The following is a 25,324-nucleotide window of genomic DNA, read 5'->3' as shown; positions in this document are numbered from 1 at the left end:
AAGAAAGAAAGAAAGAAAGAAAGAAAGAAAGAAAGAAAGAAAGAAAGAAAGAAAGACAGACAGACCTTGTTTGGAAATTCAAAGATGGGGTGAAGGAGTGTAGGCCTCGGGTTGGTCAGAGGTATGTACCCCTGTGTCTGACCTCCTGTGAATGTGTCATCAGTCCTGTTCTCCAGGTTGGCTCTAAGCTTCCCGAGAGCCAACCTATGGCTCCTATTAGCAAAATACAGGACTGCTTTGGCCTAAATCCTTGCCCTTCCACTTTCTCCCCCACGTCTGATTTATAATAATAATTAACAAGACTAACTGCTCAGCACGAATGTGGCTGGCGATGATCCTTCACATACGTAATTAATAATAAGCCTATGGTTTGTCATTTCTATCTGATGATGAAAGCACGCGTCATCCACTCTTTGCAGATAAGGAAGCAGAGGCACAGGAGGAGTGAGTCTGACCAGTACTGCAGACAACCTGTTCAAGGTCACACAACCCACAAGGAGTGCAGCGAGAACTTTAACCCCGGATTCTCTGACCCCAAAACTTACGTTGTCAACCCCAGCCTTCCCCTTCCTGTGTACTTCCTGTAGATACGTCAGTGCCTGGAACAGGTGGCAGTGATAGTATCGGTAACTATTGTGGGCCAAGTCCCTTTAGGAGCTGACTCCAATGGGAAGACGGAGACATGGACTTCCCCCAGAGCTCAGTCAGCACAGGAGGGTCATCTAACTGGAAGGGTGCTGGTTCCTCGCCCGTAAGTGAAGTCATCTCTCAAGGGTCCCGTACCTAAAACCCTAATGCTAGGTAGATGCCATAGAACTGTTCAGTCTCCAGCCTAGAGTTTAATTACTCTGACCCTTCCCATATGCCAAGAAATGAATCTAAATAGTTTTGAATTTGAATAAGAGAAGCAGGTGGCAACATGTTTTCTTACTGGTGATAATTTCATTGAATTCTATTCATCCTTGACCTCTGGTCACAAAACAGTTACTCATTTTTTTTTCTCTTCTTACTCAGCAAACATTCATGAGATGCCAATTATGAGCCAGGTTTTGCTTTATTTAAAATATTAAGGCAATGAAAAACTTAGAGGAAATGAGATGAGGAAAAAATAAGTAAGAAATTATGTCATTTCTTGGCTCTTTCATTTTTAAAGACTTTGGGTGTTTTTACTGATTAAACAGACTTATTAACTTTGTTGACTTCCTCAACGTAGAAAAGAAAAACAAAGGTTATTCCAAATGACCTTCCTTTTGGACAAAGTCTTTCTGTTAAAAATGTGTGTTAATTTAAAGACATAGGGAGACTAGACTAATTTACAGTCTGTGAGCTAACTGAGATAACAGATCAGAACCATGAGATCGAGATAAAGTCTCTTATTTCAGACAGACAGAAAGGAAACATACTAATCTGTGATAAACCTAAAAAAAGAGTGGAAAAAAAAACCCAGAAAACTTCCTATTTGTCTTCAAGAGTTTATTATGTGCTAAGCCAATTTTAGCAGCTATATCGTTTAATACTTGTAACAATCCAACAGTGGGTATAATTACTCCGAAAGGTATAGTTACGGAGCCTGTCCAAGGTCGCTCAATTCCTGTCAGTGTTGCGTTTACAAAGCAGATCTGTCTGCATTTAAAAATCTTTTGAACTTGGTTATAGAAGTTCATAACTATTGATTTTATTTTGAAGGTTTGATGTCTATAAGTTTAAGTTCATTTCTATATGAAATTTAAGCTCTGTGACAATAAGAGAGGTCCTGACATCAACCTACCTCGTGGTAAACTAAACTTTGCTGGCCTAAAGTTGCTGCTGTCTCCCATGCTTGGATTCCTGTGGATCATCGGAAATGGTACTTGTTAAGCTGTTTGTCTAGAGCCGGTTGGTAAGTGACAGCCAATCACACCAGCCACACTCCAGTCAATCACAGAAAGCCCGCCCTGTAGGCTGTTCATGGAGCCCACCCCCGTGTAGCCGACTTCTCTCCCTCACTCCCTCTCTTAGGTTGTTTGTGCGGCACTTTCCCTTTCACTACACACTCACTTTCCCCTTCCGGCCCACTACAATGCTGGGCTGACCACGAGGCTAGCCAGAGTTGTTTGGAAGTTCAGGGATGACTACCCGATTTAAATCGTGTTAAGATTTGCTCAGTAAAACTCTATTAATTTGGTTTATTTTTCGTTTAGCACTTGGAAGTGATCATACTAACTTACAGTCATTACAGTTATAGAAACATCATCTTGAACGGCTTCCTGAATGTCTTCTGAGCCCTTATTTTTATGTTTCATAATGTTTTATAAGATCACACGGAACTTTACTGAACTCAAAGGTTTTGTAGATTGGGGCCAGCAGGTAGTGTAGTGGATGGGGCACTGGACTCTCACATGGCTGTCTGCAGTTCGAGTCCCAGATATGGTGGCTTAAGATTCATGCAGGGTGTGTGCACATATGTGCCCAAAATCTCAGGAGGAGAACAGAGGAGAAGGGATTTCAGATGACCATTCCTTCCTAGAGGACGATTTCTCACTTTCCCTCTCACTGTCTCACTCTGGCCAGCATATGTATGTGTCCTATGGAAAAAAAAACAAACTTAAAAAAATGTTTACAGATTAATCCATGCTTGCTTTCATGATCAAGACTTCACCATTTATTAATAAAAAATGAACCCAGTGATTTGTCTACCACTACCTTCGCTTATGTTCATGGTTGCTTTGAGTTGACCTTTTCTTCACAATTCTATTGTTGGTTTCATTCTTGAATAACAAGCTGTAAGACCATCTACATTCCTATGTTGTCAGATCTTCCTTTATTTGTCAATGTTTTCTTTCAGCTAAAATGATCCGTAATGGAGGGCGAGCAGCTGCCACAGTTATGGCCTGTCTTAACCAGCACTGGGATAAGGCCTTCAGTGTTTGCACTTGAGATAATGTCATTGATTTGGTTACCTCCCTATAAAGTTATACTACATGATCATTATCTGTTTCGGTACCAAGACGAGATGGTGCCCGTGAGAGATAAGAGCCACTGTGTTTTATGTCTGTTTGCATCTGTATCCAGGAAGTAAACAAGGGTTTTCTTCTGGTTTTGAATACTAGAATTTAAAATCTTTGCCAGCAATAGTAAATGACCTGCCATTATTCAGTGATGAAATCAGAGAAATTGAGTTTTCCTCTGACCTCAATTTTCAGCAACATCGGAAAGCAGAACATCAAAAAGAAGCAGATATTTTGCTTTTCAACTTATAAATACATAAACATTGCCTTAGCTGAGATAGGATAATATCACCAACTCTAATTATTGACATTGAAATAAATATTAACATTAGCTAATATTTGCTAAACGTGTATGTCATGCCAGGCACTGTAAAAAGACATTGATTTCACGATCTCATTGCTTTTATAATTATTTATTTAATTTTATTTAGTATTACTTTTTAAATTTTGCTAAAGGGCATGTGTACTGACCAGAGACAGAGAAAGAGGGAAAGTAAGAAAGCAGACCGCCAGGTCTGGGTCTTGAACCGGCTATGTGGGAACCCAGCATCTTAACTGCCATGCCACCTCATGATCTCATTTAATCCTTGCAATTAACTTGGGAGCTGGGTACCATTTTTACCCACAGTTTTTAAAGATAAGTTACTTAGCTGTGCCAGTAGGTGGCATGGTGGTTAAGGCACTGGACTCCCTCATGGCCAACTGCGGTTCAAGTCCTGGACCTAGTGGCTTGTTTTCTCACCTACCCTCTCTCTCTCTCACTCTGTCTCTCTCTGGTAAAATTTAAATAAAATTTTTTTTAAAGATAAGCTACTTAAAGAAGGTGGCAAACCTGCCCAGGAAGGACAGAGCTGGACCTGCCCCTGGCCGATCTGTATTTAACAAACCAGAAGTGGGACTGGGAATGGCCACTGAGACTTGTACTTCTTACTTTGTATGCTCTTGATTTTATACATTCTTGACTTGCTCATTGATTTAATGACAGTCTCTCACATGTCATGACCCTGCTGCCACATCCTCCCAGCTGGGACGACGGGGACACCATCATGCCCAGTACTTTTTTAGACAGGGTCTCACCATGTTGCCCTGGCCACTCGCCTTGAATTCATGACCACCACCCCCACCTCAGCCTCTCGGGTCGCTGGAATTACAGGTAAACAGAACTGTAATCTAGTCTTTAGGATGGGGATTGATCCAAGGCCCCCATACGGTCCTGCAGCTGGGCTACAGGGAATTCAAAGTAACTTCATTTTAAACCTAGCACAATAGACTCATTTTAAATAACAGACCTCGCTTACTGTGAACTTGCAAAAATTAATCATGGCTTTAATGAGATTCTGCAGAGGCCAGGCTTTGAGATTCTAACCCAAGAGACAGATGTGCTTGAGGATGATAAAAAGCTTTTGCTCCGATGACCGAGTTCAGCCAACCCAGTCTCAGTGAAAAAACACAATCCTGACTTGAACAAATTTCCTCTGGAGGGCCGGTCAAGGAACTGCTGGGCAGGGCAAAACAGCTCCCCTACCCCCTTCCTCCCCATCACTTCCCCTTTCTAAACTCTGTTCTATCAGAATGAGACTTTCCAGATGGTCTTTCCACCCCGGTTCACCCTCCTTCCAGGACACACCAGCCACAGTCTTTCCAGGTCCCTGGCTTCCTGATAAAGCCACCTTTCCCTTCCCCACATCTGTCTCTCGAGTGCTGGCTTTCAAGGGGCCAGCAGCTGGACCCGGGCTCAGCGCCGCCTTCATCTGGGAGCAGGCCAAGCTTTCGGACTGGAGAACAGTGTCTGAGCAGGGCACCCCTGGGACTCAGCAGACCCGGCCCAGCATACGTGCTTAGGGTAGAACAATTCACGGACACTTTAGAAAGGAATGGCAATAAAACCCAACATTTATTTTCTGATTTCTTTCTTACGTCCTGTCTAACATAATATGCAAAATCTCCCATATTTTTTCTAGAGACTATACTTGAGAAAGAAATGCACTGAATTTCTAAGCCAAAAATGTGTCATAATGTAAGAATGAGAAATGACTTTTTTTTTTTTTTTTGAGAGGTTTTCACTATTGGGCGCGTGCACTCACCAGACAGAGAGAGACGGAAAGCAAGAAATCACCCCCCAGGGGGGATGGTCACGCCACAATCCCTTCTCCTCCATTCTCCTCTCAGGATCTTGGGCACGCACGCACATGCGCCCGGCTTGAGTTCTAAGCCACCGGGTCTGGGACACGAACCACGGGGAAATGACTTCTAATTGGATCATTTCAAACCAAGCTGAGTCAGGGTAATTGTTTCCCCATTTTTTCATTGTGATAAAGTTCATAAGAGGATCCACAATACATAACCTTCCCTGGAACGGACTGATACTCCCTAAAACTCCAAAGTCATAAAGGGGAACTCAAGTACCAAACTCAATCTCTAGTGATGTAGTAAGCTTTGAATAAATATGTTTTTAGTTTAACCAGCTCTGAACAAAGCAACTGCTGCTACCATATTTTATATTCCAGATTATGTACTTTGAGAAAATAATACATTTTTTAAACTCTTATTCAAATTTCCTGGAATCTCTAAATGTTTTAGAAAAAGAGTATTTCTTCCAAGAATACGGACAGAGGGCTATTGTGTATCTGGGCCAGAAAGCTAAATGTCAGCGAAGCAAGAGAACGGTCCAGGGACGAGGGCCGCTTTGTCTTCACTCTCAGGGAACCTGGGCAGTCGTACATGCGGAGTTTGTGTCCCTTCTGCGAAGTGGAATACAGCCACCACGTTTCTTCTTCGAGTACCGTGAGGGACAAACTGAGCACGGTTACACACCTACAGGCAAAGGCTTGCGGGTATCACCTCTAATTCTATTAAAAGGTGACCCCTGAAAACCTAATTGCACATGACTTCTTTCATTCTGTGTTTTCCAGGGCCGGCATGCTAGAAGTACCTGTCTTTGATCTCTTACTGAGCTCCCTAAACTAACACACCATGCCCAGCAGCGATGTTTCCAGCTGGGCTGCCCTCAGGATGGGGCGCTCCCATTCCACCAGCCCCCGAATTCCAGACTGTGCTACACGAACTGTGGAGAAAGCGGTGAGGCTCCCCTGCCAGCCGGAAGGCGACATCGGTGAGAGCCAGTCCCAGCCCTCCTCCCCCCTGGGAGTCTCTCCAATGGCCGGACAGTGCCTGGTCTGCATGCGCCTACCCTGTCCACTTGTTTCCAGTAAAGTGGATCCCGCTCCGAAAGGGCCCAGGCCTCTTGGTGCTTTGATAAAACTGATGCACTCGTAACCCCAGAAAAGAAACAGGGTGACTATGTCCTCACGGGCACGGTTCTGTCTGTCTGTCTGAGCTTGTGGATGTCCGCTCCAGACCTTAGGTTAAGAAGTCCTGTCCACTAGTTGCCGTCACGTGCTCAAAGGCCCATCTTCCCACAGACAGACTCTTTGCGGGGAGGCTGATCAGAGCTATGACCCCTAAGCACAAATACCTAGCGGAGCCACCTCCCACCGTTTCCCCCCTGTTTCTCATCTAATCCGACCTGGAGCCCCAGGGCCCAGCCATCTCCCACTCACCTCCTCTCCTGGTTTCGTACAAGCCCTGCATCTGGCCTAGCACTGGCCCTGCTTTTTCCCCGTGGTGCCGAGACCCAAGATGATACGAACTCCTCTGGACTCACTGTGCCGCAGCATGCAAAGCCGGGTGCTTTCTCTCTGCCCTAGCTAAAACAAAACCAAGCCTGTAATGACATGAAGCAGAATGTTTGCCTAATTCCTAACACATCTTAACATAGCTCATACCCTAACCCTGCCATTAGCTAATCCCAACCAGTCTCGTTCGCTGCACAGAGACCTCCAATAGTCCCCTTCGCAGCCATTTTTAATGCAGCCTGAGGAAACCAGGGCAGCTTCTGACATGGAAGTGCAAATTGCTCCTATGAAAAGCCATTGTTTCCAAAGGAGACAGTCTTCCAGACAACCACTTCACTACCCAGGACTGAACTGGGACATAATTCACTTCCTTTTAGCAAGAATTTAATTTCTCAATTCTTGCGATTTTCCCTAAATCCTCTGACTTCCTTGAATTGCCTTTTTTTAAGAGAGATTTTTGCTACAGGGTGCATGCACTTGCCAGAGTGAAGGACAGAGAGACAGAAAGTGAGAAATCGCCCCCAGGAGGGATGGCCACACCACACTCCCTTCTTGGGATTTTGGGCACGCACGCACACGCACCTGGCATGAGTTCCAAGCTGCTGGATCCAGGACTCAAACCATGGTCGACTACGTGGGGGTCCAGCAACACAACCATTACACCATCTGCTGGTCCCTTGAATTGCCTTTTAAAACCATCCAAGGCTTCTGTCTTCTGACATGGGCTTACTTAGTCATTTTCCTTAATATGTAGTAGAGTTTGCAGAAGAACCTTTGCAAAGGTACCAGCTTCTAGTTCTTCTCAGCCACATATTCAAACTCGAACTTTGTTCCCAAAGGCAAAGATAGGTGTGAGGGGAACTTGGCATCTCTTTCACAGATCGGTGGCTAGGAAAATAGCATGTTGTTTATTGGGCCAGCCACTGAAAGGGACATTATTTGCATTACTTGTATCCTCACAAGTTCACTCTGGGATCGAGGGCAGCTTGGACGCTGCACAGCTGACTGGTGGTTCTGGCCTCACGGGTGGGCAGCCCCAGGTGCCCTCGCTGTCCTGGGTCCTGCCTGCCTCTCCGGCCTCTGCTGAATGCAAACCTCCATTTGCTCAGTGCAGGCCCCAGTCATGGCGGCTCTCATCCCCTGGCTCACACTCCCAGCCCGGTCAGTGGTCAGCCACCTCCTGGGTGGGGCAGGGCTTCAGCACAGCTTCCAGCCGTCCATCACAGAGCCAGGCCCCACTGACCTCAGCCAGACGCAAAGGGGCGCTGCCTCGCCCTGATGTTCCTGGGCTCAGACGAAGCGCGCGCTGGGGATGTGCGACCTTGCTTCCTGAGCATATGGGGGCGCCAGCAGAGGGACCAGAGCGGAGGTGCACAGCCGAGATGGGGGGCTAAGCTGCGGGCGCATGATCACCTCCACTTCCCTCCCTGCTACTGCGCCCAACTCCGTTCCCCACGGCAGTCTGGAGGAGGTCTCGTGAAGACCACGTCCCCGGCCGTCACCACCCTGCGTCCTTCCCGGCCTCTCCTCGCCTCTCACTGTCGCTGCTCTGGCATGGGGACCGCTCCCAGCAACGCCTGCCAGGCGGCCACCTTAGCCAGGCCCATGCCCCAGCCCGGCCGAGGGCGGTGTTGGAAACGAGCTTCCAAAGCAAACCACCTGGAAGTTCTGGGGGAAGGAAAGGGAAGCATGGCGGAAACTTTCCCGGCAGGAACTTCCCTGTTTTGCACGTGGCCGCCATCACCACCGGACTTTCCCGTCCTTCATCTGCACGCCGCCAACGTTAAAAAGAACCAGCGAACTTCATTGGCCAGACGAGGACCCATGGCGAGCACCTATTGGACAACGGCACCCACCCTGGGCTGACTCCCCTGGCCTCTGTTGAGACCACGGACCTCAGCCGAGAGCTTTTGGCAGAATAAATCATGCTGGTTTTATTAAACCCCAAGGCCTGACTCTGGTATTTTCATCTTTGCCATCTGGGCGGCAGACCCACATCAAACCCACCACCACCCTGGAAAGCGTTTAGGATGACGTTAACAGCAATCACAAAACGTGCACTTGCGTTGGGCTGACTGGGCGCCAGAAAACAGCCCTGGTGCTCTGCAAGCATTAATTCAGTCTGTCCTTAAGGCAGACCAATGACATGGCTGCTATTTTGGAGTGCCAGCCCTTGCCAGAGAGACAGCGACAGAAAGCAAGAAATCACCCTGGGGTGGGGGGTGGGGTGGGGGGGAATGACCATGCTGCCATCCCTTCTCTTTCATTCTCTCGGGATCTTGGGCATGCGTGCACATGTGCCTGGTGTGAGTTTTAAGCCACTGGGTCTAGGACTTGAACCATGAGCGACTACATGAGAGTCTAGTGATGTAACCATTATACCATCTGCTATCTTCTCAGCCATGTTTAATAGCCAAGGAACCTGAAGGCACAGGCAGTTTAGTGACTTACCGAAGGCCACACGACCATCCAATAGAAGTTCAACCTCGTTTATGCCTATTTTTGCCTTGACTAACTTGAGCAAAGTCAGTTAATTAGTGCTCAGGTTCCTCATCTAATACCAGGAATAAAAGACCAGCAGGTGGCATGGTAGTTAAGGCACTGGACCTCACATGGCCAACTTTATGGTTCAAGTTCTAGACCCAGTGGCCAGAAAAACATGCTGGGTGCATGTGTCTGTGTGCCCAAAATTCCAACAGGATTAGAAATTGCTGTTTGGCCATCCCCCTTTTGAAAGGTGGGGATAATTTCTCACTTTCCCTCTCTCTGCGTGTCTCTCTGTTTCTGGCAAGTGTACATGCCCTATGACAAAAATCTGAAAAAAGAAAATCTGAAAAAATCTGTTTTACATGGATACACCTTTGTCTGTGTTTAGGACCTTACAATAGATAACTTATTGTAAGAAAAACTCCACTCTCCAGTTATTGGATGTTGACCAAACTAAGATGTTCTCAGTGACCCCTCTCTGAGAAGATAAAAACTGGAATGTCAAGGATATTTAGATAAGGATTCTCAGTCAACATCTAATTCATTAATGCCAACACACGTAAACGTTTGTATCTGAAGAGAAAACGTGAAGGCCATACCACATTTCAAAGCCCGTTAGGAAGTTTGCGGGGTATGACTGAGGGATTCTGTACAACCACTCCACATACAGAAATCAGTAAGAGTAGCAAAGGGAAAATTCCTCTTTAACATATACATGAATATCGCTAAAAACTGTGGTCAGACTTCTAAAAATAACATCCTCTGATGGTAAAAGAATACTCCATTTTTTACTGGCCAGTTGGGATGGGTCTTCAGGACAGGAAGTTATCTGTACATGAATTTACAGAAACATTCTTTATTCTGGGTGACAAATGAGGCTAAGTAAAGTGATGCAAACGTTTTTCCCATGAAGGCAAATTCTGAGCACCAATGATTCAGTGAGCAAGCAATAAATGGGTAGAATAGGTATTTTTTTCCCCAGGACAGGATTTAACTGTATTAAAATGACCAAAGACAAATTTTCTTTCACTGACTTCGAATAGTTAATAAAAACTGGTTTTCTGGACACGTTACTTTTGGTAAGAATACGACTGGTCAGGGCCAGCAGGCAGCATGGTGATTAAGGCGGCTGGACTCCCACATGGTTTCCCACAGTTCACGTCCCGGACCTGGCAGCTCGCTTTCTCACTTTCCTTCTCTCTCTCTGTCTCTCTCTGGTCAACTTCCAAAAAATGAAATAAAATAATGACAATGAATAATGACAAAGTTAAATAAAATAATTCTTAAAAAGAAGAATACGACTGATCAAAAAGCCATACATGTTTAGAAATTTTAATTTTGTCATTCCTACTAGCATTGCTTCTCTTTCTTCAAGCTGCTCTTGTGTATTTTGACCGTGGCCCCACTTACCTGGAAGAAACTACATTCTCTCATGAGACGCTGTTTACCTTTAGAATTCTTTATGCCTATCTAAAAATCTATGACTCCTCTCTTTCATTCCTCTCCAAACAATGGGCAACAACCTCTGTTAGGGTGAGTCCAGGCAACACTAGGAGTGTTCTCCGTGATAACCCAGGAATTGCACTTATGGGAAGAATCAGACTCGTGAGCGCACATGTGTAATCTCCTCCGGAGACTTTTCAGTGCTAAATTAGCACTCAGATTGTGCCACAACTGCTGGTAGGTAGATCTAGAGAAGTCTCAAATTGTTAGAGAATTAGAGTGTTTGGTGAAGCGCCATAGAGTCTGAGCATGGATATGATTTTGAGTCAAACGACTCGAAATCTGACTCTCCTTATGCTGAAACAAGTCATTTACAAGTAATTTCTCCAAGTCTTGGTTTTCTGGTGTGTAAAGTAGAAGTGGCTCAGGGCTTGGGCTATGCTAGATGTTGTAACACTGTTAGTTGCTCCTATGGCCCCAGCTAATCTAAGAACTATTACCTCTGCCTGAAGTCCATAAATCTGTACCAGAACCACTGCCTGCCTAAGCACAGGACCTAGCAGCAAGAGTGGGCCTCTGTGGATGGTCTCATGGCACCTACCACGGAGAACACTGCTATAATGTTCTGGAAACAAGACGGGTTAGGCTAATGTATTCGCCCCTTTTCCTCTGCAAACACAGAATTGCTGAATAAATTGCAATTGTTTTTCAAAAATATTTAGTCAAGGATAATAGCTGTAGCAGCAACAACGAAAACAACGCTGAAGGAAATCTAGCAGTATCCAAGAATGCAGAAATAAATTAGTCCGATGGGTACACTGGAAGTGAAGTCTGAGGAGCCCGCAGGGTTTTGATCTTGATAAAGAGCCTGGGGTTGCAATTCTGATCCTCCATGTGACTGCTCGGAGAGAGTATCCTAGGCCAGGGCCTGGAGGCAAAAACTCCAAAAACCTAGAGTCTCTAAGAATTAACCGTCTATTTAAAAGAGATAAGATAAACCATACCCAGCACCCCTGGGCACAAGCTCTGTGGGGTTGTGTTAACTATAAAATGAAAATTTACCTAGGTTCTAGAATTCAGTAACAGTGGTACAGCTCTTATAGATTAATTATTCCACATATAACAACTATAAATTCTAGGCAAAATATTTTTAAAAACTGCCTAAAAAAACAATCAAAATCAAGCACAAAGCTAGAAATGCCTTTAGGATTAAAGACCTAAATGTGAAAAACAAAATTGTAAACCTTAGAAATAAAATACAGAATAACGTCTCTAGGACCTTACAGCCAGAAATGAGTATTAACATGACAGGACCAGCAGTTAGCCTAATGGCTAAGTCACTGGATTCCCATGCAGTCGACCGTAGTTCAAGTCCCGGACCTAGTGGCTTAAACTCAAGCCAGGTGCGTGTGTGTGCGCACCCAAGATCCCGAGAGGAGGCCGGAGGAGAAGGGATTGCGCAACGTGGCCATCCCCCCTGGGGGGTGATTTCTTGCTCTCTGTCTCTCTCTGTTTTTCTGACAAGCGCATGCACCCTATAGCAAACACTTTTAAAAAAAAAAAAAAAAAGAAAAAGAAATGGCTATCAACAGGACATAAAAAGCACAAGTACGACAATAAAAGCTGATGAATTCAACTCCGTTGAAGTTGAAAATTTCTATTAGATGAATGGCAAAGTTAAAGAAATTAAAAGAGAAGCCTAGATTGGGAGAAGGTGTGAATAGAATATACAAGTAACTCCTGTATAAGCAGCAGATCCAAAGCACAATGAACATAGGCCATAAATACATACAGGCAACTCACAGGTCAATTCTAAGTTCCCAACAAACCTTTAAACATGCTCAACCTGCCCAGCAATCAAGGAAGTCATCCTGAAACAATGGTGAGGCAGCGTTCACACCCACTGGGGGAGGATTTTCGCAACTCTAGAACTACAGTGTATTACTGGGGAAAAGGAACTCCTAAGCACTGCCAGTGAAATTGGAAACTGAAATAACCTTTCACAAAGAAGTGCGTGATATCTAATAAACTGAAAGATGCCGGGTACTGTTACTCAGCAGTTCTTTAAAGATACTCACAAAAAAGCTTCCCCATAATGGGATAAGTCATGCATCTGAAAAAGCGCAAAAGCGCTATTTACAATAAAGAAAACCAGACAATTACCAAAACCACCTATCAGAGAACTGATAAATGAACTGTATTTTTAATGAAATGAAACAAATGCATCAGGACCACATGAATCAACATGGGTAAACTTCAACACAAAGTATGGGGACATCCTTAGGTGTTAAGATTAGCTGACAAGTATTCTAATTTTTTTCAAAGAATTGTTTATTTTATTTAATTCCATTTGTTATTATTAGCATTATTTTTAATTTGACCAGACAGAGACAGAGAGAGAGAAAGGGAAAGTGAGAAAGCAAGCTGCCAGGTCTGGGACTCAAACCATGTTCAGCATGTGGGAATCCAGTGCCTTTAACCACCACGCTACCTGCTGGCTCCAAGCTGACAAGTATTCTAATCATGCTCAAGGATGTTCAGTGTAAAGATTTTGCACTGAGTGTACAAGCATGGGCTGTTAACCCTGGCTGTGTCACTTGCTAATTTTGTAACTAGTAACTTTTTACCTTACCTGCCTTACTTCATCTCTAGGGGACCCCCCCGGTTTTCTTAATGTGGGGGTAATCCTACCTCCCAGGATGGCAGAGTATTATATACAAATTATCAGCCCAGTACCTCATGCCAAGTAAGAAAACACATAGTTAGTAGTTTCAATATTACTTTTAACTATTACTCCCAGGAACAGGAAAGGTATGTCACTCATCAAGCGCTGAGAGTCTAGCCAAACGAAGTGGAAAAAAAGGCAACCTGGTAACAGACATGTTTGACGTTGTCAAACAAAATGCAGAAAATAGAAAACGCAGTGTATGTGTCACTCCTTCAGGCTCCATCCATCATACAAATCTGACATTTCCCCCCCAGACTGAAGTTATCTGCAGCTCCTTCACTCCGGCTGCGCTCCTCGGGAACTCAGAACAACAAGCTGAACTCACACACAGGCTCAGGTTGACCTGGGTAATCCCCACGGCACACGTGTCTACGTGACTGGGGCCTGCTTTCTTCTCCACGCCGGATACACCTCCTAGTCCTCACCCTGCCCTTCAGTGGCTAGGCACGCCTTACCACCTCTGAAAGAAGTCAGGTCTCAGCTGTCTCATACCCTGGGTCCTTGTTGGGAAGAAAGGAATTAAGTGAGAGAAGTAAGCCACGCAACCATGAGACACTATTCTGTTTCGTGTGTGTGTGTGTGTGTGTGTGTGTGTCTGAGAAGGAACAGAAATGAAGGCAATGCAATTCAGTAAGCCTGGATGACGCATGTATTTGGTGGCAGATGCTGGCTAAGAACCGGGGTCTAATCTTTAGACAAAAGAAAGAACTAAAGAAAAGGAGCTGACACCCGTCTGCAGTGCCTAGCGTACATGAAGACCAAGCCATTCGTTTGGTCCAGTCTCCGTCAGGGCACTGAGAAGACGCAGTCATGCAGACGGAGCAGAGACCGGACTAGAACTCAGGCCTCTTTGCACCCTGCTTGCCCATACAAGTCTGGTTGAGGGGTGGATTATTTCCCTAGGACGTGGCCCTGAATCATGTCCAAAAGCTATAAGAAAGACAACCAGACATACAGGATAAGCTACTTCTGTCTCAGCTGCTGCCAGACTCTGCTCCGAGGTGTGGATGGGCTGCCGGCCTAACAGGGAAAGGATTAGTTTGAGCCTTGCTCCAGAAATCACCGCTCCCATGTGTGCACTGAGGAACAGGCCGGGTGCTCAGGACACCTGACTCGGTGCCGTCCCTCGGGGAAGGAGTACCCGGCGGCATCAGTGCTGACAGGCCGTGGCGAGCTGGAAGACAGGGCTCCGCACACTGCAGAGTCCGTGTGCGCCTGCAGGACTGACCAGTTGTCTTGTTTTACCATCGGGCAGCTTTGTGGGGCTTTCAGGCGGCTCCTTGGTATGACAATCATTTATTCAACAGGTATTTGTTAAGCAGGCATCATGTGCTGAGCACCAAGCTCGTTAATGGAGATATAAAATGACTTCCCGCATTTTCCTGCTCCGTGAGAAGGGAGACTTTGAGAAGGGAACTCTCTGAACACTCCTCACCTTCCTCGGGTATTTGCCCCTCCTCCTGCTTCTCCTGTCTCCCACCTGTGCTCGTTTGCCACCCTCCCCCCCACACCGCTCCAACTCCTCCGTCCACCTCTCCGGGTCTCCATCTAATATTGTGGTTCCCTGTGTAGCCGCATAGAACCGCAAGGCTTCACGCCCTCTAACCTCTTTGTCTCGCAGGAGGCTGCTCCCTCTGAGGCTGTGCCTTTGTCCCATCCCTCTCTTTGCCTGATTGGCTCCCACCCACCCTTTGGGCTCATCTCAGGTGCCACCTTCTCCAGGAAGCCTCCCTGAACCTTCCGAGCTGGTTTAGATGTCTTTCCTTAAGGCTTCCATGGCATACCAGAAAGCCAGGTCAGTACACACCTTCCACTTGGCCTGTGTCTCCTCTAGACAACGCTGAGTTTCCCGAAAGGACAGGCCATCTCTAGATCCCAAGTCACTAGCATCTACTGGGCACAAATTATGCACCCAACAAGGAATGAGTAACGATGTTTAAGACTTACACTGCTCACAGTGTGGACAGAACAGAGAATAAAAACACATCATGCTTTCTAGGTCACAAAGAGTGGTTTACATCTTATTTAATTGGCTTAATAATTCTACATGGTAAATAGTTTTATTTTTAGATTATTTAGGTTTGTGTACTTAGAGTATCCATAAGCAAGAGAGACGGAGAGGCTGAGCAGGAGAGAGAACAGCCCCCACAGGGTCTTGACACCAGCATCCTTCAGCCAGCCCCTGGACCTGGGACCATGTGAACCAAGGACCTTCCCAGCGGAGTCAGCTTCGGACAGTGTCACGCTTCACTGTCACGCCTCTATCTGATCCCTAGCTCTCTTATCTTCTGAAGAAGCAATGACTCAAAATGTTTAAGGTCATATTGTGTAACTGACAGGTCTGAGATTCAAGTCCTAACCCCTGAACTTCATGTTCTGGGCTTCATTCACGCCCTGGAAGCTGCTGCCTTCAAATTCAATGTGCGACATTCTCTCTAAACTCTCCTCATCAAAACCTGCTATCTGGAAACCAGTCTTCTTGTTGCGTGTCTAGCTGAACTACTTACTATAGTGAAAATAAACAAATTCTAGTTAGCCTAAACAAAAGAGGTCAAGCTAGAAAAGGAAATCGTACAGCCAGAACAATAAAGATATCACTTCTACTTTCCCCTACTGTGATGAATAAATCTAAATATTAGTGGTGTTATCTCTTCCCCCAAAGCTTGTAAATCACGTCAAAAGTAGGGTTTTTGGCAAAATGGCCAGGGATCTGCCCTGTAACTCTCTCAGCATTTTTATTATTTTTTAAAGAGATTTTTGGCTATATGGCACATGTGCTCACCAGAGAGACAGAGAGAAACAGAGGCAAGAAATCACCCCATGAGGGGATGGCCATGCCGCAACCCCTTCTCCTCCCTTCTCCTCTCAGGATTTTGGGCACATATGCACATGTGCCTGGTGTGAGTTTCAAGCCACCAGGTCCAGGACTTGACCAGCAGTTGACCACGTGGAAATCCAGCTCCTTGACCACTGTGCCACCTGCTGGCCCCTGTAACTCCCTCATTATTAAAGGGAATCATCAACCTGTCAAATGGTCTGATCATCCGGGCATCTTTTATCCATACTCACCTTGGTTTCCTGTAGCTACTGAATCGCCAATGAGTTGTTAGCCCCCATAGCCCCTTATAGGCCTCACACCTCTGTCCACCCAGGTGAGAGTGGACAGAGGTCCAAGGTCCAGCATCCTAACTCTTCCTTTGCCCAAACCCTCCACCGAGGCGTCCTATTGTTTTCCTGTTGCAGTCATCTGAAAAAAATCCCATCCTGGGCCAATCTTACCCTCTCCTTTTCGGTCCCTACCTCTAAACACGGCTGGGGAGAAAGTACCTAACTGCACAGGCAGGTGGTGAGGGCTTTTCCAGCTCTCTTTCTCACCCTCCTTTCAACGTCCCCCCAGAAATGACCTACTTGCTCCTCCTATTTCAGCACTCTGCCTTCATTCTTCAGCCCACTACTCCTGGCCTCCCCCTCCACACTCCACCAGCTTTCACCAACGTTGGTAACCACCTGCACATCGCCAAATCCTAAGGACACCTCCCATTCTTATCTCAGCTCACCCTCCTGTTACGCAGCCTGAATCCCTCCTTCTGAAGAGTCTCTCCCCGTAGCTTCCATAATTCCTTCCTACACACTTCTAGGCTTCTTCTCCCTCCTGGCTGCTGGGAGGTGTCTTCTCCAACCCTGTTCTTGCGCTCAGCATTTCCCTCTCCTATTCTTTAGGGTGCTGAGACACTTCCCACTGTCAGAATGATAACCTTGACCGAAGTCTGTGTCCATCCAGAAGTGACAAGACTACGAGCGGCCTGAAGGCAGAGGCCAGCCACTCCTGTCTACCAGCTCTCGGTAACTGTTTCCAACTGTGTCCATTTTTCTGAGCTCCAGACCTATGTGTCTAACTGCCTATAAACTTCTCCATCGAGTGAGTCCCGGATCATTTCAACCTCATATCCTCAAAACAGAATGTATGATCTAACCACAAACATGTCCTCATCCTGTTTCCTTCCTGATTAAATTGGAAACGCCAACACCCAGCTGTATCAGCCAGAATCCCGGAGTTCATCCCTAGCAACTCCTTTTCCCTGATTCTTGATCTGCAAACAATTACAAGGTCCCGCCAACTCAACGCCTCCTTCTGACCACTGTCTTTTAGCTCTGTAACCGGGCAGGTCTGAGGAAGGGAAAACGGACACTGTAGCTGCAGCAGGGAACAGGGCAGATGGTGGCCCATGGGCATTAGTACTGGATCTCGATGTCCCCTTTGGCCAGGGTGGTCTTGACGTTGGCAGTCTAGAGCTAAAATATTTTTGTAAAACTACGTTTGGGCTGTCTCAAACAGGATTTTGTAGTATTAGTAACATCACTTTCAGTTTTTTTTATTACCCAGTTAAACAATGGTGTTCTTTCACAAGTATAAAAAGATACTCTGCTAAATAGAAAACCAGCTCTTCTCTCCTCATAAAGCGACTCCAGTAAATGATGGTTTCCAGATGAGTTTCAGTTGCGAGAAGGCATGTCTTAGTGAACTGTCTGGGTTTGGTTCTGTTCCATTGGAGAAATGATGCAATGTTCAAGGCAAGCAAGCTGACCTGGCTGTGTAGACGGAGGTGAGGTTTAGGGGCAAGGAAAGCTAGGAGTAAAGGACACGAGAGGCTTAGTAACATGTAGGCACGAGTGGTGAGTAACTGACTCACCATGAAAACAGCACTGGTGTCACATAATAAAAAGCAAAGATGTAATCAGCGAGTTCATAAGTCCATCGCTTTCTGTTTTTCTTTTTTTCCAGAGGTCTTTGTCTTAGGGCTCATGTACTCACTGGTGTGAAACAGTCAGACACAGTGAGAGGGCAAATGAGAGATCACCCACCAGGGGGTGGCTATGCCACAGTCCCTCTTCCTCCATTCTCCTCCCAGGACCTTGGCCGTGCATGTGCACGCTCTCGGCGTGAGTTTCTGGCCACTGGGTCTGAGACTCAAACCGCAGTCAGCCATGTAGGAGTCCAGCTATGTAACAACTACGTCATCTTCTGGTCCCAGGCAACAGTTTTTTAAAATTCATTATGATGTCAGGTATATCTACCCAAACTATATTTATGGCCATCACATAAATTAATGGTACTATGGAAGGGTTTGAACATAGATATGAGAGAGGAGAGAAAAACGTGCTAACAAAAATCTGCAAAGAGGGAGCTGGCAATGGTTCAGGGGTGAGGCCATACTCTACATTTCTGGACTCACTTGGGAAGGTCCCAGGTTCACATCCCAGGGCTACCCTGTCTGGGCCAAGAACATGCACACTTGCCCATAATCCAGGCTCCTGAGACTGAGGGTGGAGCTCAGTGTGAAGACCCGCCTGGGTTGCCTGTCTCATTATCTATCTATCTATCTATCTATCTATCTATCTATCTATCTATCTATCTATCTATCTATCTATCTATCTATCTATCTATCTATCTATCTATCTATCTTTCTTTCTTTCTTTCTTTCTTTCTCTCTTTCTCTCTTTCTCTCTCTCTCTCTCTCTCTCTCTCTCTCCCTCTCTCCCTCTCTCATGAAAGAAATAAATAAAAACTTTTTAAAAATCTTAATTATATCCCAAAAAATACTTAAAAAAAAAATAAGCCAAGAGCCAGCCCATGGTGTAGTGATTAACGTGGCTGGATCCCACACAGCTGACCATGCAGTTGGAGCCCTGGACCCAGTGACTTAGAAGCACATGAGGCACATGTGTGCCTCCATACCCAAACTTCCTAAAGGAGAAATGGAGGAGAAGGGGTGGCGGTGTGACCATTTCCCCTGGGTTGCTTTCTTACTCTCCTTCTCCCTCTTCCTCTCTGCCTTTCTCCAGCAAGTGCACAGAGACTTTAGCAAATTCGGGGGGCAGAAATCAGCAAAGGCATAAGAATAAGAGGATTGTAAAAAATTAATCAGCATCACCAGTGAAAGGAAGAGCAGGCAGTCTTCCTTAATCCTAGCGTAGTAACCAATGGCAACAGTCCTTTTCACATTTCTTACAACAAAAATAAACAAATTGCAACTTATAACCAAAAAGATAAAGGAAAAAGACATTCTCGAAACATTTAAAAGAAACCATCTATCAATACTTATATTAGATATTGTTTTTTTTTTTTTTTTTGAGAGGTTTTCGCTATAGGGCGCATGCACTCGCCAGACGGACAGAGAGAGATAGAGAGACAGAAAGTGAGAAATCACCCCCCAGGGCGGATGGCCACGCTGCAATCCCTTCTCCTCCATTCTCCTCTCGGGATCTTGGGCACGCATGCACACCCGCCCGGCGTGAGTTTAAGCCACTGGGTCCGGGACGTGAACCACGGTTGACTATGTGGGAGTCCGGCGACATAGCCATTACGCTAACTGCTGGTCCCAATATTAGATACTGTTTTAACTCCACTGTTCCCACTATCCTAAGATTCTGATCATGAAATAATTATGTTTTCAGAATCACAAAAGTCACATGGGGAAGTTTCTCCCAAATTTCTATTCTTTTAAAGAATTACAAAAGTATGTGTCATCAAAAAACTATTTCAAGTTCTAAAAAAGCATGTGAGTCTCAGCAACTGGAAATTTTAAAAAGATACATTTCGGGTCAATGACCATTTCCTTTTCAAGCAGAGGTTCCAAGGAAAGGTACCAAGGACGGAACCCCAGGTCTCACAGGCACGCGTGCGTCTGCGCTGGGTGACTGATGGGAAAGAGACGTGCAAATACTTGTCTCTCAGCAAAATAAGTCATTCCACACAAAGTCAGAGTCCTTTTGAAATCATCTTAAAAGCTAGATGAAAAACATGGAAGGAGTGTAGGCTCAGAATTTCTACCAGAATAGAGATTGACTGGGGCTGCCCTGGGATATCGCTCAGCTCCAATTGTTCAAGCAAAACAGCTCAGCTGATAGAACAACAAACAAAGCAAAAACTACGTGAAAATCTGCCCTTTAACATTCATTGTCAGGGAAAGCTTTCTCAAACACGAGAAACCAGCTGTAAGTCACTTGTGAGTTTTTTTGCTTGTTTGTTTGTTTGGTTGTGTTTTTTTTTAAGAGATATTTTTGTGATAGGACACATGTGGTTGCCAGAGATACAGAGAAACAGAAAGCGAGAAATCACCCCCCAAGGCAGATGGCCATGCCACAAACCTTTCTCCTCCAGTTTCCTCTCGGGATTTTGGGCTCGCAAATACATGCACCCAGTGTGAGTTTTAAGCTGCTGGGCCCAGGACTCGAACTGCTGTCAACTACATGGGAGTCCAACACACAACCATTATGCCATCTGCTGGTCTCAAATCACTTGGTTTTAAAAGTTAGGATGTGTTGAATTCACTGTGACACAGCACATGGGTTCCTCTTAGTTAAATCCTGTCTAAAACCAGCTCTGTTTTCACGTCTATCCAACACGAGAAGTAGACCATGAGCAGTAGACAGCATGAGGAGACAGGGCACTGGCTTTGGAGTCACAAGTTTTAGAACTACTCTCAACTCTGGGGGCTCCCAAATAAACCAATGAAATCTCCACTGACATTGAAGAGTTGACTTTTAATCCCTATATACTCACCTTAATATGCCAGGCATGCAGTAGGTGTTCAGTAAATGCTTCCTGAATTATTACTACGGCTGGGCAATACTTGGCCGGTACTAAGTATTTTACATGCATTGTATCATTTAATCCTCACAACAACCCTATAAAGTAGGTTTTCCTATTGCTTGTGTGTCACAAATTCAGAAACTGAGGTGTAGAGAGATTAATAACGTGCCTATGTAACTCAGTTGCTGGGTGGCAGAACGAGGATTGTGGGGCCTAGGTTCTTAATCAGTGTACACTGCTGCCTATCTGAGCTTGACTGGGCACCAGCCAAAGTAATCATAGCGCCCAGTGAACACAGAAGGCGCCTCCATTCGATGCTGATTAGATTGCAGGCCTTGGTCTACCATCTGTCTTCTAGGGAACACGGACGGTAAAAACATAGACATCCTTGCTGCTCGAGGCATGGTGCATGGAGCTAGCGGTATAGATGTCACCCAGGAGCTTGTTGGAAGTACAGAATCGTGGCTACACTCCAGAAGTAGAGTCTCCATTGTAACAAGATTTCCAGGTGATTCAAACGCACACCACTTTGAGACACTGATTCAGCCTAGCTCCAAAATGATACATTTCCTTCATGACAAGAAAGAAAACGTGACAGAAGCGTTGTACTCAGTGAGAACAAACCAGCTTGCTTCCATTGCTACCAGGACTTCCCTTCACCTGGATGGTGTCACCGGATATTTACGAAGGACCTACAGAGATCCCCCCAGGAAACTGATGACGGGGGCAACAGCTGCATCTCTGGGGAGTATATGGATCTACAGTTCTTCCCCCTTCTAAAGTTTCCAAACCTGTGCCCCGTAGCAAATAGAGACCTATGAAGTCTCTGGCAGGTCCCACGTCACTCCTCAGACAGAGGAGAGCTGCCCTTTGGATCGATAAAACCCAGCATCCATATTGATATTAGGACTGTTCTTCACAATCAAGGAATTGCTTACCAACTTCACTGTATCCTCTTGAATATGAACACATTTTTGAGCACATAAACAACATTAAAGTTAACTTACTCTTGAGTTTTAATAGTTTTTCTTTTTTTCTGGTAAAGAGTATGGTTTTCTTTTTAAGTGGCACCTTTTATTCTCAAAGAAAAAGGCCCACGATTTTATTGGAACTGAGAAGCACAGGCCAGGGGCCCTCTTCTCATAAGAGACAGGGGTAATATTGGACGACATGAGCCTGAATCTAAGGGAGAGCAGATTCTCTCCTGTCAGGTCCCCGGGAAGTGTGCAAGCCGATCCTCTTTCAATCACTACAGCTCTAGTAAAAGAATTGCTTTTCATTCTCAGCGCTCTTCTGTGACCATCAAGGATCATTCTCCAGATTCAGAGACTTTCTTTAAACTGTGTCAGATAACACAGGGTTTTACAATGCAGGGAAGAGAAGGAATGAGCCGTACTCCAAGTCAGGGAGACAGTGGGAAGCAGCGCGCAGCTTCGGAGTCTGATGGAGCAGAGTCCAGACGCAAAGGCAGCCCAATGGCAGCCATGTTAACTACTGAGGCAGTGCTCAGTGGGTAACCCCAGGTCTGAGTCAGTCTGGGATGGATCTCCTGAAGACTCAAGGCATCCCAGGAGGAAATCAAAGCATGATTTTTCAACAACAAACCAAATTTCCAGTACCACTGAGATTTATAACAGATTGTACTAAAAACTAGTAACAACTGTGTAAACCAGCCTCACTGTCGGTGGCGTGAGTGGAGACGCTCCGCTGCGGCACAATTTAGTAGTATGTTTGTAGAGCTGCAAAAACATTTGTGCTTTTTGATCTGGTCATGCACTTCAAAAATACAGGGAAAGAAACATATCCAAAGTTGTCTACTGCCAAAAGAAAAGACACAATTCAGCTGACATCTTCATGTAAGTTTAAACCTCACCTACGAGATTAGGCTGGGGGTTGTTGGGACCACACTGCTCTGGGGAGAAGGCCTTGGGAATTTTCAATGAGGCAACTGTGCATTAGGGCTCCTTGGGAGGGAGCAAAGAGGAGACGTACACTATAGTCAGGCAGAGTGGGGTCTGAATCCCAGGTCTCCCCCTGCAGGCTGGCAAGTTACTCAAATTCCTTAAGCCTCAGTTTCCTCATCTGGAAAATGAAGATATGTCACTTCTATGACCCTAAGGGGTACTTTTCTCCTCCCTTCTGCAGCACATACATACCTGAACGATTCTGAATTGACCATGACATGGCATTTTGTGTCCACATTGGGTGTGATGGAGTTCCTCCTTGCTCTATTTTTCCCTAAAAAGCTAAACTGTAATCGATGGCATAGCTTGCCCTTAGTGGGGTCTTAGAATCAAGGAAATATAGTACAAAAGTGTCAGCCTCAGCATTTTTGTGATGATGAAATGTATAAGATATATAAGCCATTCTGGAACACTGCCTTGAAAATTGTAACTGTCAAAAAAGAAAGAAAGAAAGAAAGAAAGAAAGAAAGAAAGAAAGAAAGAAAGAAAGAAGAAAAGAAAGAAAGAAAAAAGAAAAAAATAGCATGTATGGGGCCAACAGATGGTATAGTGGTTACATTGCTGGCTGACCATGGTTCAAGTCCCAGACCCAGCGCTGGGCACATATGTGTGCATGCCCAAGATTCCAGAAGGTGAATGGAGAAGGGACCATGGCATAGTCATCCTCCCTGGGGGGTGATTTCTCACTTTCCCTCTCACTGTCTCTGTCACGCTCTCTCCAGTGAGTGCATGCACCCTAAGGCAAAAACCTCTATAAAACAAGTACGTGTTACTGTTATCACTTGCTGATGCAGTTTTAATATACATTATCAGAAGAGTGGCATTCCAGAAATGCAGCTGATATTCTCAGCCTGCTAATCTGTCTACATTTGGAACACTGTCTAGTCTAAACTCCAGAGAGCCACAGGACACATCACGAATAGTCAGAGGATAGAGACCAGGATGAAGAGTCAAAATCTTGAGAGAATGAGAATTAGTTGAAAGAATATGGAATTTTTAGGCTGGACAAAAATCAAAGGTCTTTTAAACATACCAAGACCTAGCATAGAAGTAGATATTTCCTCTGTATTTCCCAGGGATGAAGCTGGAACCTGGGAATGGGTGTTCTAGGAAGACCTATACCACTTCAGCATAAAGGAGAACTGAGCAATCCAATAGTGGGAAAGCTCTGAAAACTAGAGTTTCCTAAAATGGGAGGTGTTCATCAGTGCTCTCCAGAAAAGTCTCCTTTTTGGTCTCAGAAAATTCACCCTTGTGTCTACTTCAAGTTTAGAATTGTATACCGAACTCCTCCTTCTTTGGACCTGGGCCAGACCTCTGGGGGTCACTTGGAGCAGAAGTGACACCATAAGCATTGGCCAGCGCAAAAACAGCAAAAAGTAAGAAGAAGATGGACTTATTGGGGTGTTTGGCGGTGTAATAACTCACATAGGATGCAAAGACTCAAATAAGATGGAGAAGACTGGCAAACTCAAATTCAGATGCAGAAATCGGAGTTTCCTAGGATCCATAGTGGGAAAGTATTAAGTCTAGCACTCAGAAGTACATTGTGAGTCCTAGGACCTCCAAACATCACCAGCACCTGAACTTGTTCCATGCAGAATGGTCCATTTTGGTCCCTAATTACTCCACTGAAGATGGGGACCAGGGTGGGCTCCATGGCCTTGTGGTTAAGGCTTTCAGATTCCACCAGACTGCCAATGCAGTTTGAGTCCTGGACCCAGTGACTTGAGAAACATGCCAGGTGCATGTGTGTGTGTACCAAAAGTTCTGGAAGGAGGGAGAAACAGAGAAGGGACTTCAGCATGACCATTCCCCATGGGGATTGCTTTCTCCTCTTCCTCTCTCCTCTCCTCTCCTCTCTGTCTCTCTGTCTCTCTCGTGAGCATATGTGCCCTCTAGAAAAAAAAAATGTGGTCTAGTTTTTTTTTTTTTAAAAAAGAATTATTTATTTAATTTTATTTATTATCATTATTATTTTTTTTAATTTGACCACTGAAAGAGTGAGGGAAAGTGGGAAAGCAAGCCACCAGGTTAGGGACTCGAACCATGGTTGGCCCTTATGGGAATCCAGTATCTCAACCACCATGCCACCTGCTGGCCCCAATATGGACTAACTTTTATGAACTGTAGTGAATCCTTGCTGAGGTCAACATTCTTTCCTTCAGATGCAGGCCAGCATTTATATACTTTTTCTTAAATCGAACCTCTGTCCCTGCTTTAAGGAAACACCTCTATCCATCTTCCATGGTAAACTGTAAGGTCTCAGTTTAGATAGAAGCATACCTTTGGACTATCTCTCCTTATCAGCATATATTTGAATACTAGTATTACACTGACTATGGACTTTGTCATCCAACCACATTGTTAAATGTTACAATGATTGTATCTACATCTCTGACCAAACGTGGCAGGTATTAACCTTTTCTAGCAGACAAGCACCTTGCTTACATAAGGCTATGACGGGTGCTCTTATCAAGCAGGAA

The 25,324-nt window shown here is 45.2% G+C and overlaps 1 protein-coding gene and 1 long non-coding RNA gene across 3 annotated transcripts in view; one reads left to right on the top strand and one right to left on the bottom strand.

Annotated features, from left to right (window-relative positions):
- Positions 1-8,558, top strand: part of LOC106735547 (uncharacterized) — a 26,580-nt gene extending 18,022 nt beyond the window's left edge. Inside the window, exons 2-3 of the long non-coding RNA XR_001370852.2 lie at positions 5,900-6,099; positions 8,334-8,558. This is a non-coding gene — a long non-coding RNA (uncharacterized LOC106735547). The remainder of the gene's footprint in view (positions 1-5,899; positions 6,100-8,333) is intronic.
- The window catches only part of PLD1 (phospholipase D1), a 134,008-nt gene that overhangs the window by 98,822 nt on the left and 9,862 nt on the right, over positions 1-25,324 (bottom strand). The window lies entirely within an intron of this gene.

This window comes from Tupaia chinensis, unplaced genomic scaffold (assembly GCF_000334495.1).
Source record: "Tupaia chinensis unplaced genomic scaffold, TupChi_1.0 Scaffold000430_1, whole genome shotgun sequence".
NCBI classification, from domain to species: Eukaryota; Metazoa; Chordata; class Mammalia; order Scandentia; family Tupaiidae; genus Tupaia; species Tupaia belangeri.
The sequence above is the reverse complement of the archived record's forward strand: the minus strand, read 5'-3'. Positions and strand labels throughout refer to the sequence as shown.